A 16888-nucleotide genomic window follows, 5' to 3' on the forward strand; every position below is an offset into this window, starting at 1 on the left:
CCCCGTATGTAAGACCAGTGAGTATTCACACAGAAGTATGTTTCTTCTGTTGAAGTACCACGATCATATATGAAGTGAGTGGTGGTACCATAACTAGTAATTTTGGTCTCTGAGACTTCCTCTGCAGAATCAAACCTCTGGGTGAAGCTAAAAAATAGTATCTAGACCAAAACCTTTGCAACATTACACTGCAATGAGCTTACCATCTGCAAACTCTTGAATGATGAAAAGGTGAGTTACATTTGACATCTTCTCAGCCTAAAAGCAGCATTTTAATATATTTTTCAGTAAGTTACAGCAAAAACTTCATTTTAACTTTGGCAAAGATGTGACGATTGCTGTATTTTGCATTCTGAAACCTCGGTGCCGCAGTTGGCTCTGAAACAGCCCAACTTAGTCTGTGTTGGGGGTTGGTAAGTTGGCAACAGTTCTTCTCATTTTTCCCATTGTATAATCAGTTAGCAGCTTTGAACTCTACTTTGAAATCTCCTTTAAGGATCATGTAGGCTACACACTACAATATGTTAGCAAATGATTTTGAATGCATACTTGAGACAGGAAAAAGATGAAAATAAAAATGAACATGAGAAAGCATGCTTGAGACATGACATCTGTCAGACACCTGCTTAAATTACAGCTATCCGGTCAGGCCAGATGCATTGGTAGGTGCACTCAACTTTTACACCTATATTACATGAAGTTTGCAAATTGGCAGTGGTTGCAAGTCCCCATATACTTCTCTCTCCCTTTTGCATGTGATATTTTTTTTCAAGTGATACAAGAAAGGTGAGCCTTCTAAGAGCTTCAGATGCTGAAACAATAAAGAAACTGTACAGACAGCATATATTGTGGAGCAGGCTTTTTGAATACAGCTTTTCAATACTTTGGATAAAAGTTTTGACAGTTGCACATGGACAAAGACATGATCTGTGAGGAAAAATAGAATGACAGTGATGATTTTGTCATTGGTATCAAAAACTTGTAGGCAGGCTCTTCATTTACAGCTTGCTCACAGCTTGTTAACTTTCATTAACATCCTTTTGCTTTTGTATTTAATAAAGACAAAAATTAATAGGATACTGCATAGGTATCAATATGTTAAAAAGCAACTAATTTCAGCTGTGTACCTTTTCAAGCTTTATTTTTAACACTGGTGATGAAAACACACAACGTGGCACAATCCATCTTGTTATAACCTTTGGTCTCCTGCCTTTATTAATAAAGAACAGCATGGACTTAGTATGGTTCTGAATTAATATTATTTAGAAATGCTTTAAAAGAAAGATATCAAGTTTAGTAATAATATTACTTAGAGACATGGCTTTTCGCGCTTTGTTGCTTGTTTATTACTTTCCCCTTCCATAACTCTTCAACTAAAAACAGGTTTCTGCAGAGGGGTTAAGATAGGAGTAAAAATAATGTATCAGGGAAATTATGTTAAAAATGAAAAACTTGTTAAAAATGGAGGGAAATGTGGGTTTTCAGAAAATTACAGGATGCAGTAAAATTTTTAGGACTCTTTAAATTCAAAGACCTTTCAGCTTTTTTTATTCTTACAGCTTTTAAAATATTTTTAGACAAGTGAGACTTTGCTTAGTTTGGGTGAAAAGACTTCTGATTTGAGATTTGCTTCTTTCAGGAAAAGATTCCTTTTCAACAGAACATCAATAATTTTCCCAATACAGATAACCAGAGCTGGAAGTCGTCAAGGCATCAGGTCATTAAGCCAGGGAGAAAGACTCTTGCTTCCCTTGACCCTGATGCAAAGCTTTTTTCCCATCATTTTAGGCCCTAAGGTTGCCAACACTCTTCCCATTTTCCTTGAAACAAGCTGACAGCCTAAGGCTTTCCAGCAGGGTGTGTAACAAAGCCCTTTCAAGACCTACTTGATATAAAATCAGGTTCACCATGAGCTCATACATGGTGTCAGTTCTTGTGGCTTTTGCTTCTTTTCTAGTGGTCTCATCCCTCACTGCATTCCTATGCTGCCTTTGATTTTATTTTCTGGTATTCATCAAAGTAGACTGAACAAATGGGTAAAAAAGAAAGATCCTCTTCACTGATACCACTCTTACTCATGACCTGCTGCTACATGGTGAGGAAGAGAAAGTCAATCTGGCCCACATATGAGACAGGACAGTCCAGCTGTGTACAGCATCAAGTCTGAGATGCTGGCTGAAAAAAAAACATTCAGATGATCCGTAATATGGAAGAAGCAACTTCTTGGTCACAGCCATAGCTGGGCCCTGGTAGCAGGCAATGCACAACCAAATTGGGGAAGGTTTCTGTGCCTGTAGTACTGTTTTCCTTCCTTCAGCAACTTTATAGGATGAACCTGATTTCTTGAGGTACAGCTTTGCATGTATAGGTAGGGACTGAAAGGATTTCCTGTGACAACTGACAGATCTTACCCTCTGGGGAACTGTCTTTCTATGTAAAATGAAGTTGCTCTGTCAGCAGAATGAATGTCAGCAAAATGAAAAAGTTCATTAAAATAACTGAACAAAACTGTAAATGGAGATCAGGCAGTTTCTTGTTATAACCTGGTTTCCTAAAGAAAAAAGGCTTTTGCAACCACATTCTTTGTGCATGTCTGTCTAGCTGTATGTCTCCTAATAATAACTTTTCAATTTGTTGGGAAATCTCAGTCCAGTCTGACGGACAGCTAGCAGCCTCAAAAATATCACACTCCTCCAAGTTTTATGAAAACGGGCAGATCAGTTGTGGAAAATGTGCGTAGACATCCTTGGCTGATGAAAGGCTAAAGACAAATACATGTTCCAGTAGACATCTGTGAATCTGTAGGAGAGGGCTGCCCTGTACTGATGATGGAAAGGTTGGAGGTGCGCAGGTCTTCAAGCTAGTTCAAGCTAGCTGCCTTTTGGCACTGGGAGTGCTGCTGGTGGGTGCAGCTCATTACATGTCCTTCTCCCCAGACTGGGCTTTTGGTAAGAGGTGCATGGTAGAGTTGGTCTGTGTCAACCCTAACCCACCCTCAGTGCTCCCAAGCCCAGAGATTGCATTTCTAAGCAACTTGCATCCCAGAAGCAGGACCCTTTCCTCTTAGGAGCTACACTGTCTTCATCAGCAACACTTCCCTGCTTCCCTGTCTCTTGATTCCCTTCACTTAAGGCCCCTCCATGATCCTCTCTTCAAGTTTCCCAACACGGAGCCTTCAAACCTGTTGCAGTTGCTTCACCACCAGATTTCAGCCTGTTTTAAGGTGCTGCTTTGACCTGGCTGTGTTCCCGCTGGCTGCCTGTGTTCACTGCCCCCATGGCTGCTGAATCTCTTCAGGTTATCTGTGCAGGGAAAAAAAGTCCTCCCTTCCCCCACACTTGGTTTCCACGAGATGTAAAAAAGCTGGTTCGAAGCAGCAACTGTGAAAAGTGAAGCCTACGAGCTATAAAACAGAGGGAATCTCTGGCAAGACACTGTAAGTAACTCTAAGCCTGTAATTCTCTCTACTCACAGCCTTGCTCTAAAATACCCTGGCTGACCTTCCTGGCACATTGTGGGGAAAGTTCAAATATAGTCAAATGACAAAGATCCTTCATTTATAACTTGCTGTCATTAGCTTCTGAGGGAGGAATGTCAAAGTATGGTTTCTGGGACTGTTTGATGGGTTACCAGGTTGATTATGTCTTATTCTGGTTTTAGCAGTGCTTTTGATCCTACTTTTTGGTAATTGTACTTTTAATTATGTCAGAGGTTCCCAGGATATTAATTTTCTATGTATCTAAGTAGGCATTTCAGCAAAGGAATGAATGGAAACGTCTTTAGAGATGAGGATTAGGACCAGCATGAGGAGTTTAGTAACTCTGATTAGGCTGGGGACTTTTTCCTTTGGGTATAAAATGCCACCAGAGCATCCTGAAGTATCTATATGAAAAGACTGCATGTCTCTTGTGTATTTATAGATTGTAGAGTGGGAGATGCAGACAGTACGTACTTGGAATTAGGCAGTTATTTTAGATGGTGGAAAGCAGAAGGGAAATTTTCAAATTAGAGTGCGAGAACGTAACATGTGACTCATTAAAATTAATAGGAACCGCATAGTTTAGTCTCTGTGCACCACTTTGAAAATTTCCCTAGGTGTTTCGCTATGAATATTTATGCAATCAGAAATAAAATGCAGACAATGAAGCACAAGCCAGTGTAAATACAAAGTGATCACATAATTTACATGTTTTTAATTATTGACATAAACTCCACTCTTGTCCAGTAATAAAAAATGCATATGAATGAAGAAAGCAGTTAAACACAAAAGAAAACAGTTTCAGCAATTATTTAAAAAGGAAATACTTTCTGATTTAGTTTCTAAAGAAGACGCTAAACTTGCTTGCACTTTTAACAAAGATATTTAAAATCTATAGTCCAGAATGTGTTTAAAAAAAAAAAAAAGGCAGATGATTGCATCACTCGAGGAGAGGTTTATGTCAATCGGATCACCAGATTGATCAAACAACCTTCTGGTAGTGTACTAAGGGTCTTAATTTGATCTCAACATTGGGTTAAACTAGTTCTTTGCATTCTGAAGCCTGTACCAGCACTGAAGGATGATATGAGAAAGGTGCAGAAGGTAAAATGGAAAGGGTATGTATTTGCTTAGGAACCCACCTATCTACAGTGTCCTCTGACCAGTTACTACTGGCTTATTAAACGACACAGGGTGCTTATCTTTAGTTGTCATGAATGGTGTTAATTTTATTATCCACTGATCTTTTATTCCACGGCATAAATCCAAAGCAAGGTAACTAGCAAGGTTCATTGTTCCTGACCGTCAGTTCAGTTCAGGGAAAGAATAAAAGATGAAGCAGTTATGTCTGAAAAGCAATTATCATATGGTGTTTGCACCCCATCCCAAACTCAAGAGCCCTAGAACTAATTTCAGCTGTTAGTATTATTGTACCACCTTTGCTTTCCCAAGACAGATGCAGCAGGTCAAAGAATGGCAATGCCTGCAAAATGAGAATAATTCTGAATCCATATAACCTTTAAAAAACCTGTCAGGAAAAGTAGATATTGTGCAGATTTCTCTATGCTTCCCTGTCTGCCAAGTGAAATCTTGTCAAACTGAGCAGCAATCTTCCGCCAAATAATTCCACCACCGATTAGGCTGTCATAGGCTTTGTCAGTTTATCTTAACTTCTCTGCACTATGGACTGAATACTGGATACCAAACAAAGATCAAGAGAAAAGAAATGTTATGCTTTCTCTCTGTATAACACTGCCTTAACCCAAACATCCTCCTCTCCTGAAGTTGTGAAGCAGCGAAATTCCTCCCTAGGACCCCAGACTGAAAAAGGAAACAGTCACATCTCCAGTAGGACCAAGCTGCTCACGCCCTTCCTGGCGAGACCCAGTGTAGGAATGGTTAAAGGGGTGAGGGGAAATACATAACAAATTGATCAGTATCAGAAAGAGTGATCCTTTACGTGTCACAAGCAAAATATAAGCAACCTCTCTCTCCTATGCAAAATCTAAGGATAGGATAGGATAGGATAGGATAGGATGGAATGGAATGGAATGGAATGGAATGGAATGGAATGGAATGGAATGGAATATTTCAGTTGGAGGGGACCTGCAATGATCATCTTGTCCTGCCTGACCACTTCAGGGCTGACCAAAAGTAAACCGTGTTGTTAAGAGCATTGTCCAAATGCCTCTTAAACACTGACAGGCTTGGGACATCGACCACCTCTCTAGAAAGCCTGTTCCAAGAGAACAGATTCCCCTGGGAAATACATGTGGTTCTTCCCCAAAGGAGAGTTTAACTAGCTTGTGTAAAGAAAGACAAATTGTGTAAATTGGTTAACCAAAGGGTAAATTGAGAGGGGGCTGGAAAATTGTGCTAGGTGAACGCAGGCATCTCCAGCTGTTGACAGTGGCTCATGAACAGCTGGATAGCAGAACCTGCTACGAAAAAACGCCAGCCAGCTTGTATTGCCATGGGACCATCCCAGCTGCCAATATAATTCAGAATATCTGTGATTCGTACTTCAGTGGTTCAGATCAAGAGAGCTGAGTGAACACCAGAGATCTAATAAATACATCCACTCCCTTCTCTCATCTTCAAAGGGAAGAGCAGGGAAATAAGCTTCCGACACGCAATAAGGCAGCCACCCCTGCGTGGGAGAACGGACTCCTAGGAAAGTATTTATAACATGGTTAGGGGCGAGGCACCGGTGTGTTGGACAATGCATTGACTTCTCTGATAAACACTTTCTGAAAAGTAATTTCTGGAGCTAACAAGAAATTATGTAAATGGAGACATAATCAGATAAAGTGATCAAGACTGAAGAAATGAAACACTCTTTCAGGGTGCAGTTATGAAAAGATGATTGGGATGCATTTAGCAGATTTCAGCTAATGAAGTCAGAGTTGTGAATGCAGGCAGGTGAGGAAAAGGAACAAATTTTAAATGGTAAATCAGTATTTATGTTTTCTAGACTTGCAGGTAGTCAGGGTTTCATTTGTTTCAGCCCAAATGGTTGAAAAAAAATTATAGGAAATTTTGAAAACGCTCTTTTTAGGAATAGCTCTTTTTTGTGTTTTTTTTTTTTTTCCCCCTGAAAAAATAGTTTTATTTCACCATCATCATATCCAGTAACTCTGATAAACACTCTGACAAACATGATAAACATTCTAGTAAACACATTGATAACATTCATAGTGATAAAGTCTTGTAGAAACATTTGCGAAAATGGCAGGTGAGGAAACGATGATTTCATGAGAGATTCAGTTTCTTCAGGAAATGCTTCCTTTGTGGCAATTGATAAGCCATGTTTATTGAATCTGGATCAAAAGCAGGTTTTACTAGCTGTAGGGAAGATGTAGAAATTCTCATTGGGCCTGAATCTGTGCCTCTCCTCTCTCCCATCCCGTCCGCCCACCTGCACTGTGGAGATACTGTGCCAGTCTGTTGCAGGTTTCTCCTGCCATGTGCTTATATGAGAGCTGCACTTGCACCCCTCTGTGGGGTAGGTTTCAAGTTTGAACCTGATTCCTTCACGTAGGTGCCTGCATGCTGCTGCTGCCGCTTCTCCCAAAACGGAGTCATTCAAGTGCCACCTAAGAGGAGAGCGATATGACTTAGGTAGCGAGAGCTGCGGTGTGAAGGCTGCTGTTTGATCCTACAGGTAGGTCCTGAGTTGCAGGAGGGACCACTCATCACCATGCTGTCCAGCTCTCCATCAGGATGTCTTTTCCACCTTTCCTGGCCAAGCCGCTTTGCTGTGCTGCAAGAGATGTAGTGTCTGGCCCTAACAAATTGCATTTGCCTGAGGATGTGGGTGCTGTGATGTTTTCTGAATCCCGGCAGGCCTTAGGCAGCAGAGAACAGTAGCCTAGGCAGAGTGCTCAGCTCTGCAAGGGGAGAAATGGCACAATGTAAGCATCAGTTCCAATCTGACATCATTAGTTACTTCATTTTTCTTAGATGATGTCCAATACAGTTATTTGGGTTGCATTGTAAGTTAGGTTGAAAGCTAAGGCCAATTCATGGAGTTGGGAACAGTTTGAGGGTGTTTCGTTTTTTTCTGGTAAACAAGAAAAAACATTCCTTTCACTTTGTTGATCCAATTCATAATTATCCAGTGTAATTACTCATCATATTAATACCTTCTCATAAATTTTATTTTTCATTGTAACTGTTATCCAACAGTAATTAATAAGATGCTAACCTTTACTTGGTATTCCATCTGTGACTGGAATACCAGATTTCAGGTATTATAGATCAGTTTTAAAGGTTCAACATCAGTTTGAACATTTCAAAGCATACCTGTTTCTGTCAAGCTTTCACAAAAGGATGTTTCAAAATTCATTATTTTTTTAATTCTGTTTTGTGAATCCATTTGCACATTTCAGAAAGCAAGCAGAGTAAGGAGTGAATTCTCTGGGATATTCAAATCATGGAGCTAATCCAAGATCCATTCAAGTGAACAAAATCTATTGGATTTACTTCTTCTTTCAGTAGAATCCACCCTGCAGAGATGTTAATTTGGGCATCGTTGCATTTGGTGTCAGGCAGGGAAGGATGCTGTGGATTAATAGTTCTTCCAGGATGGGAGGAAAGAAACACATTTTCGTATGCTAAAAGAGATATTAAATGAATGAGTCATTCCGTTGAGCAAATGACACCTATGTGCTTATGGCACGTTGATATGTGGAAATCATATAAAGTCTGGGTGCCACCATTTTTATTATTTATTAGGCTATCATGTTTCTACTGATGTCTGCACATGTTCTTTCATGTTTGTTGACTGTTAAAGGACATCACTGCTTTCTAACTGCTAATAGTTCTCATTACTATTAGTTCTCAGATATTTGAGAATTTATTGGTATTATACATGGGTCTTTCTAGCAAAAGAAAAGCTATGTATGTGCTTAAACGGAGCTAAAGTTGGAAATTTGGCATGTATTTTTAAGTTGTGCAGTGCAGTTTTATTAAAACAAAGAAACTTATGTCTTGCAAAGTTACAAGCATGCTTAGGTGAGTGTAAAGATTTAGCAAATCAGTGTCTCAAACCAATCTCTTAAATCACTGTGATTTATTCTTTTTTTATTCACAGTCATGAATTTCTAAACCAAATGTAAACAGCAGTCTTCAAACCTCTTATTCAGGGTCTCTAAAGTCCACTTCTCTTACTAAATTAATAGGAAACAGTTTTTACTGCATATTAACTTTCAGCTATTTTTTCATTGCCATTTACTTCAAGTCATTTTATGGTACCCATTCAAATTTTGAGAAACTGGTGTCTTGGTGGACTTCAGTGCATCCAAACATGAAGAGATAACTAGACCTGGATCCTGCAGCCTGGGCTGTGAGGGTAGACTCCGACACGGGTACACAGCCCTTTTGAGGTCAGACGGACTGTTCATGGGTACCACAGTCCACCTTTGGATCGGACTGCAGGACGGTGGCCTGGGCTGAAGCAGACCCCAGCACTGGCTGACAGGAGCCTCGTAACGTAGGACCTGCTGAAGTGTATTTCGTCCTGCACGTTCATCAGATGGTAAAAATAATTTTAGACATCCCCATATTAGATTACTGTAAAAAATATTTGACCTACCAGTTGTTACTTTATGATGCATACTGCATAACTATTTACTATTATTTACTTACTGACCAGAAAAACAAGAGCCAAATCCTGGAATTCATCAACTAATAGAGAAAGATTTGTATAAAGCTCCTGCTGTGCTTGGTATACCACATATGTCTGAGGCCAATTCCATAAAAAGAAACTTAACATGAAGTTGATCCTAGTTTAATTCAGGCTTTAAGATGCATACACAATATTTTGTAGTATTTTGGAGGTGAAAATATTAATAGTGTTTTCTTATTTAAAAAAAAAGTTCAGAACTAAAAATAATGAGGATTTTATGAGAGGGGAGACAGGAGGGAAAGAAAAATGCCTTGTAGGGGTATCATTGCTGGTTTGTAGCAGTTCTTTTGGGTCTCACAGAGGAATGAGAGCCTTATGGTGCCCGAGCTGTACCCAGCTGAGGGGCAACCGCTCTCCATCCCTTGGATTTCCCCTTTCCCAACTGTAGGCACCATGCAGCTCCCGAGACTCTTTCTGAATTCAAAACCCTTTCTGGATTAAGGTTCAGGAGGGGGGAGCCTTCATTCTGGATGCTTGTTTTCCTTCGCAGTGAGGGGTGGGGAAGCAATTCATCAGTGGCTGCGGGGGCCGGGGATGCTTTCCCGTACGGCCACAGCCTGTTGGGGCTTGGTGGAGCAGGCGGCAGCACCGCCGGTGTCCTCAGCCAGGGCAATGGAGCCCTTGTTTGTGTCCCAGGCACCATAAGGCATCACTTGAAGCATGCAGTCTCCAGCAGTATAATTTTGACTTTATTTCAATAAGCAGTCATCTGCAGTGGAGTACATTGGTGGAGTATGTTTCAAGCTAGTGCATTTTTAGGCTACTAAATCTACTAAATTTTCCTAGGTGTCTCTAATTTAAAAATAAAGATTTGCTTCTTTGCAGAAGAGCTATTAAAAATCAGCCTTGATACACAAAGGTACCCTGCTTATGAATATAAGGAAAGTGGCACCAGATGCACCGCAAATAAATAAGCATTTTTGAGTTGCACTCAATACATTCCTTATACTTATAGCTGCCAAATTATGGTTTTTTTTAAATCAAATTGTAAGAGTTAAAAATGGTTTATCTCTGCTCATCCACCTGTGTTTCGCATTCTTCATACAGTTTTGTTCTGTTGAGTGCTTCTTCGTGTCCTCTCTCCTTAAGTTATTACATTCTTCTGGTATCACTGGATGAAAAGCGTTCTGCCTCTGCTCGGTGTGCAGTGCCCATGCCGTGTCTTTCAGCATATAAATTGGCATCCAGTGCAAGGTATTTTCATTTGTCTGTGTCTAGTTTGGCAACATTATTTAATGGAGGTTGTTGTGTATAGAGTTTCCTGTATTATAAAAGGCAAGGCATCCTTAAAAACACATTTTCAGAACTTCATCAGGTGAATCACTCGGCTGGATATGAATGCTTCAGTCTTTTGTGTATGCGAATGTGGTATAAGACAGAGGGCAAGGTATATGATTTGGTTTTTAGATATTGAAATCAAACTTTTTGCTTGTTCTTAATTCTTGTGAAACCCTCTTGAAATTCTTATTTTAACCTATTTCCCTCTAAATTAATGACAGGTTTGCAGGGACAAAAGTACTGACTGCCCTCTGTGATTTTTTTTTCCCTTGAGCCTGGGTTTGAAAGGGATCTGTCATCTTATGTTCGTGGGCTGAAAATATAGGTGTAATTATGAATAATTGGTTTAGGAATGAAATATTTCTTTGGAAAGGTAAACTGTCAAACAGGAAATATATGTAGAAAATCTGTATAATGCACTTAATTAAAAAAAAATCCGTATTAGTAGCCTGCAAGTATCCAAGCAGTAAAAAGACTTTAAGCTTTGTTTACATTTTGGCTGCAAGAGGTGCCTCTCTTTAAGTATTTAGATAAACAAACCAAAGCTGCTGTTTTCATTAGCATGTAGCACAGAGCCCTGTTTCCTTACCTTGGAGAATATTAAACTAAAATTTGGTAGCAGAAAGCAATTCGATCTCTTGCAAATATGACTCTTGATAAACCTTACAGTATAGAAAAAAAAACCCACCCAACCTTCAAATTTCGTACGTATTGACATTGCTTAATAAAAACATCTCGAGTGCTGGTGCTTCTGGGTGTGTTTCCAATAGCAATGTGATTGCAAGGCTCTGTGGATAAAATTACCAATCCTTTGAATTCTGACCTTCAGTCTAAAACAGCTTTAGAGGTTACTCTTTTTCCGATTTGTGAGATTGCAGAGAAAAAGTTAATGCTGCTGGAAGGAAGCGGGGGAGGGAGCTGGGCTTGGAGATGAGAACTGGGACTTTGAAGCCATCTGAGAAGTTTTCCTCTGGCCTTGATTTGTAACAACAAATATTGGCAGTCTGACTCTGAGTAATTATGCGAAGTTTCAAAATAGAGCATGCGGCAATTGAAATTTCTGTGAATACAATTACTATTGAGACCCAATTGATTTTAAGGGAAATTATACTGTTGGGTTCATCAAAGCCTGAGAGCTAGCTTAAGCCCGTCATCCCTCTCTGTGGGGAGGGGAAACCTCAGAACTGAGTCCCCCCTAGACACATCGACTGGAAGTGCCTGTCTTTCTCCACTGAAGATGAGGGTTGGGATCATCATCTTAAACTAAATGCTTAATTTTAGATGGTTACAGTTAGGTGGGAATCTAACCCCTGCTGAACAAATGAGGGTCACGGTATAATTACTGTAAGGTTCAAAAGAATTTATTGTGGTAAATTTCTTAAAAACAGTTTACAGGAAAAGCAATTGATGCGAGTGTAAAATAAATTGCCCTTGTAATGATTATTTTAACTTAGACTTCCACTTTTTCCTTTTCACTACAAGGCCCAAAATGTGGAATATTTATGAACTTCACTTTTAGAAGATACTTCACCCTTCCTGATCGTCGTAAGAAAAATATGTGTGACTGAATGTTTCAAGGTTAAGGACGTACATATTTACTGTATTCAACTAATGCAAGGTTTGTGATTTGAATGTGTGTTTATGAATCACTTATATTAGTCATAAATGCAGCCTTGTCTTAATAATTTATGAAAGTGAGCTTGGATTGCTGTTCTTGCAATTTTCTTCATAATTCTAAATGCTTTAATTAACAATTATTTTCTCTATATAATTTTTTTATTTGCTTGTCCAGTCTTATATGTCAGCAGCTGAAAAATTATGCAATAATTGACACAAATAACTAAAATACAGTAATGATCCACTGCTCCATCTACTGTTGAACAGTGACATGAATAATGCTTCAGGAAAAAAATACGGAACGCATTTAGGAAATAATAACAAAATGGAATTTGCAACAAATAAACCTATTGTTTCTGTGGTTAGTGAACAAACATATTTTTCTTGCGGAATTAAGAATTCTGAGTATGACTTTAATTCAGAGCTGAAAAACAAAGAGGAACTTTCCATCTCCCTTTTCACCTTACAGGAGGTGCTGACAAAACTGGTTTTGTTCATGTTAATGGAAAATAGTCGGAGAAAAGACAGTCTAGCATTACTGAGCTGACTCATGTTATACAGTGCACTGTATTTGTATCACTGGCAAAAATGTAAGTTATTGCTGTGAAAAAAATTTGCAATGGTTTGTAAATTCTAGCTTTTTTCTAGTAGCACTAAATTGAAAGATGAGGAAGGCTTAAATAGTTGTGGGAGGACGAACTACGGAAAAATGGCATGTGTGTGAAATGATGTGTTTTATAGTCTTTACAGAACAACGGGACTTGATTATTTTGTCAGCTCACTGGTAATCTCTGATTTGTACTGCGTTCTTCGTGCAACTTAGTCTTCTGAGGAACTACTGAGTACAGCTTTTATCACCCGTTAGAGTGCTAGCAAGCTGCTCCGCATCATCGCTGGTGCATTTGATTTGACTTGTTCATTTTTGTAAGCAAATTACTATTCACAGATCACAGTGAAGGATGATTATTTTCAATTTTTTAGGCAGTTATGTTTCCGTGCTGAGCTGGAGTAAAAGCTTGAATGTAAATTAGAAAAATTAGCTCTTTTTCAGGGATGTTCACAGGTTGCAATTTACTCCTTTCATTTCACTCCCTGTCTTGCAAACAGCTAATTCTCCAAATAACTTTGTTCAAAGATAATTACGTTGCCTTCAGCAGAACTACCTTTATAAACAGTTACTAACACGTTTATGTATCTTCTGAGCTGAGGTTTTTGCACAAAAGAAGTGACATTCTTACTGATTCTTAGGTACCATAAACAGTGTTAAAAATCCCCCTGTAAAACTATTGAACTTCATTTGAAAATGGAAAGTAATTTTCAGTAGTTCAATTTAATAGGTAAGACACTGCTTAAATGAGGGCTGTGGTAGTTAGAAAAGCTACAAGATTACTCTTAAATCGGGAGTAGATCTCAGAGCTCTGCCCTCAGAGTGTGACAGACCTGGTGTCTCAGTCTTTAGGGAAAAGCAACGCCATCACTTTTGGGTAGAGCATCTACTTCAGATGATCTGGCAACCAAAACTTATCAGTATTTTTTTGTGGCGATCATAAGTATAATTACCTTCATGAGATTTCTAGAAGAGAAAAATGATGTAGAAAGTTTTCAGTTGGGTGTTACAAAGTACCAAAAGAGAGATGACAGTATTAGATATATTTAAAACTTATCTTCATGTAGGAAATCCTCCTTTCACCCTGCCAAACTACTTATTTATTTTGCAGTTAGAGTACTGAGCGTATATATAGTTTACATTGTTTGTGTCTATAAATATATATATCTGCTATATATTTTTTTCCCCGTTACATAATGCTTCTAAGATCCAATGAATCTATTGAAAAAACATGAATACCTTGATTTTGGTAAGTGAAAAATTGAGAAACACTAAGGTACTTGCTATCAGACTAGTCCTTGGCTGCTTCTTCTGTGGAAAATCTCTGCATTCGTTTATGTGGTCGTTGTCAAGAACTATTTCAGAATCATATAAAGTCATGCATTCATTCAAAAAGCTATAGCAGTATCTACGTAAGATTAATAAAGACTACTATTTTGTATTTTAAATTATACAAAATGATCCTGTACTTCATACTGAAGTTGCTCATTAAAAACAAGTACAATTGCATGCAAACTAGCAAAGATGTCATTGGGGCCAGCAGTTCATACACATTTTGACTAAGGACGATGGTTAGCAGCACGCACCTTTCCTTATAAAATGCTACACGTAGAACTTAATTCATTATTAATTTTATCCAGTGTATCTTGAAAGAATATAATGAAATTGTCCTTCTCAATCACAGTGATAGGTTTTGGACAGAACAGTTAAAACGGTGGATTTCTGTCACTTTTTTTGTTTGTATTTACCAAGGTCTTCCTACTTTTGCTCACGTGAGTAGCATGAGACAATAAGGGCTCCTGTCAAACACTGCAAACTTCTCCTCCAGCCAGGGACGTCTCTAGGCAACAGCTGCTATGTGTAAGATAAAACTTGTATGGAGACATAGGAGGGCTATTGCCTGCTTCAGAGGGTTCTGACGTTGCATTGCAGTTGTTACGGGAAGAGCCAGGCGGCAGCTTTCGGGAGCAACGGGATGCATCTTCTGCTTTAGTGAAGTGTCGTCTTCCTGGGCCTATTTCTAATGTTAAATATTTCAGTAGCATTTCCTACTTAGTGACAAACATGCAAACATCCCACTGCTCCACATCCATCTTACATCTAATTTTTCTTAATTATCAGCACGTCTGTAATTGTGGCACCTAAGGGCGCAGTAAATACTGTGTTCAGGATGGACCCTCTTCACTTGTGCTAAAACAAGTGTGTGACACTGCATATGGAGTTAAAACCATATTGCATGAGTAATAGTTGTAAAAATATATCCAACAGCTTGTTGTTCCTTTGATATTATGTAATAGGCCTGGTCCTTTACTTCTTTTGACTCTTGAGATGCCAGCTGCATCAGCAGGAACACAGAATCAGGGCAAATTCAGGCATGATATAAACATGTACAAATCCCACTGAAATCTCTGTTCCAAACCCAGTGTTAGCGCAATTGTGGTTTAAAATTGTCGTTGGGTGCCAGTGATCAACAACCCAGCCTGCACTGATTTGGTATGCAGTTAACTGGAAGAACAAAACCAAAAAGCCAAGTAAACAAACTTCTTTCACATAGGTTTCAAATAGGTGCAGTGCTGAGCTGGCATAATTAGATTAGCTATTGAAATAAAAAAACTGAACTCAGTTAAACCAAATGAGGATCTGGTCCATGGTATCAGCTGTAGGATAAGTTCATAGGTTAGACCATACCATGGGGTAATGATATACACTAATCTGAAGTCCAATCTTCAGACATCAGATAAAGAACTTTAAGGCACTGTTTAATGGCTGCATAAACACAGAGGACCCTACTTTATCTTATATCCCCCATCTAGATCATTTATATGGCTTCGGTTCCCATACTGCCTACATGCCATACTACAGAAAGGATTAAAAATTCAAAGCCGTTTCTTTTCTTGCCATGCATCGTCAGCACCCTTTTTCTGATCATCTTAGCCTCTGTGTAATTTATCCCATGTTTATCATCACATCATCAAGCTTTGTATGTGTGTGGGGGATCTGTCTTAGTTTAATTAAATACAGAGACTGGGCACACTCCTGAAGTTATTACTTAGGCAAAACTCCCATTAGGGACTACAAACTCCAGCCAGCAGTAAACCTGTTTCAGTAAGCTTTATTTTCAAAACAGTAAATTTTTTTCATGTGTTTGTGCTATTTGTTTTTTTCAAATATCGCATGAAGTAGATTTGCGCAGAAATTCACATGCATCACTAGAAGTTGCAGTCATATTTTTGAAAATCATTTTTTGATTTCCGTAGCACCATTGAAATATCACTGGTTTTGAGGGAGGGTTTTGAGTTACATTTTCCAGTGTAAGATGGTACCTCACAACAAGAATATGATATTTTTTGAGGTTTTTTTCCCGAAAAAATGAGCTTCTGCTTCCTGAAAGTATGTGCCTGATCTCTTTCATGTAATAGATGGAGCTCGTAGAGACAGTGAAGCAAGACATGTGTCTTTAACTCTATATAGGATTGGGTAGGGGTTTTTTTAAACTGATCTTATTATCACTGGTAGAGACTTCAGTGGTTAAGTATTTTCCAGAGGATCACGGCTGTTACAAAAAGCACATAGTTCAGAATGACTGCATACCCTTGTATTTCAGGATTTCAGTGAATTTTACCTGACAAAACTGCATGTCTCCATAATAAGTAATTTGTATTTCTTTCACAGTTTAATATAGAACATCATAAATAGTTTTCTTGGCGCGAGATCTGGTTTGCGACTATAAAGAAGTAAAGGGATTGTGTTTGTGCTGGCTCCGCAGACGGGCCCAATCGAAAGCTGCTTATTTTGACCTGGGTTCCCATATATGGTGTGTGACTGTCCCGAGATCCCTTTTCTCCGCTAAACAAAATGAAATCCTAGGTGCCTTTTCAGCTTGAGGTTGACTTGTAGCTTTGCAAACCGATCTGCTTTCCTGAAGTATTCCCAATGTACTTGCTACGAAATAATGTCTCGCTTACTGGGATGTAGTAGCCAGAAGACATTTCTCCTCTAGAAGTATTGCTTTCATTCACAGATTAGTTAATTGAAGGTAAGGATATCTTAGCAGTGAATAACCACAGATTTTTGTAAAGAAAAAACGTGCTTTTTGAATCTATTTATACAGTATAAAGTTATTTTTTTTATTTAGTGCTGTAGACCTGGCATAGTATTAAGACTTCTTTTTTTTTGGTACTGCAAATCATTACGCTGTTTTCCTCATCATATTTGGATT

The 16888-nt window shown here is 38.8% G+C and overlaps 1 protein-coding gene across 5 annotated transcripts in view; it reads left to right on the forward strand.

Annotated features, from left to right (window-relative positions):
* EYA1 (EYA transcriptional coactivator and phosphatase 1) overlaps window positions 1-16888 on the forward strand; it is a gene marked incomplete at both ends in the record, with an annotated part of 155074 nt that overhangs the window by 45199 nt on the left and 92987 nt on the right. The gene's annotated exons all lie outside the window — the stretch shown is intronic.

The sequence above is a fragment of the Platalea leucorodia genome (genome assembly GCF_965183815.1).
Source record: "Platalea leucorodia genome assembly, chromosome: 1".
Classification (NCBI taxonomy): Eukaryota; Metazoa; Chordata; class Aves; order Pelecaniformes; family Threskiornithidae; genus Platalea; species Platalea leucorodia.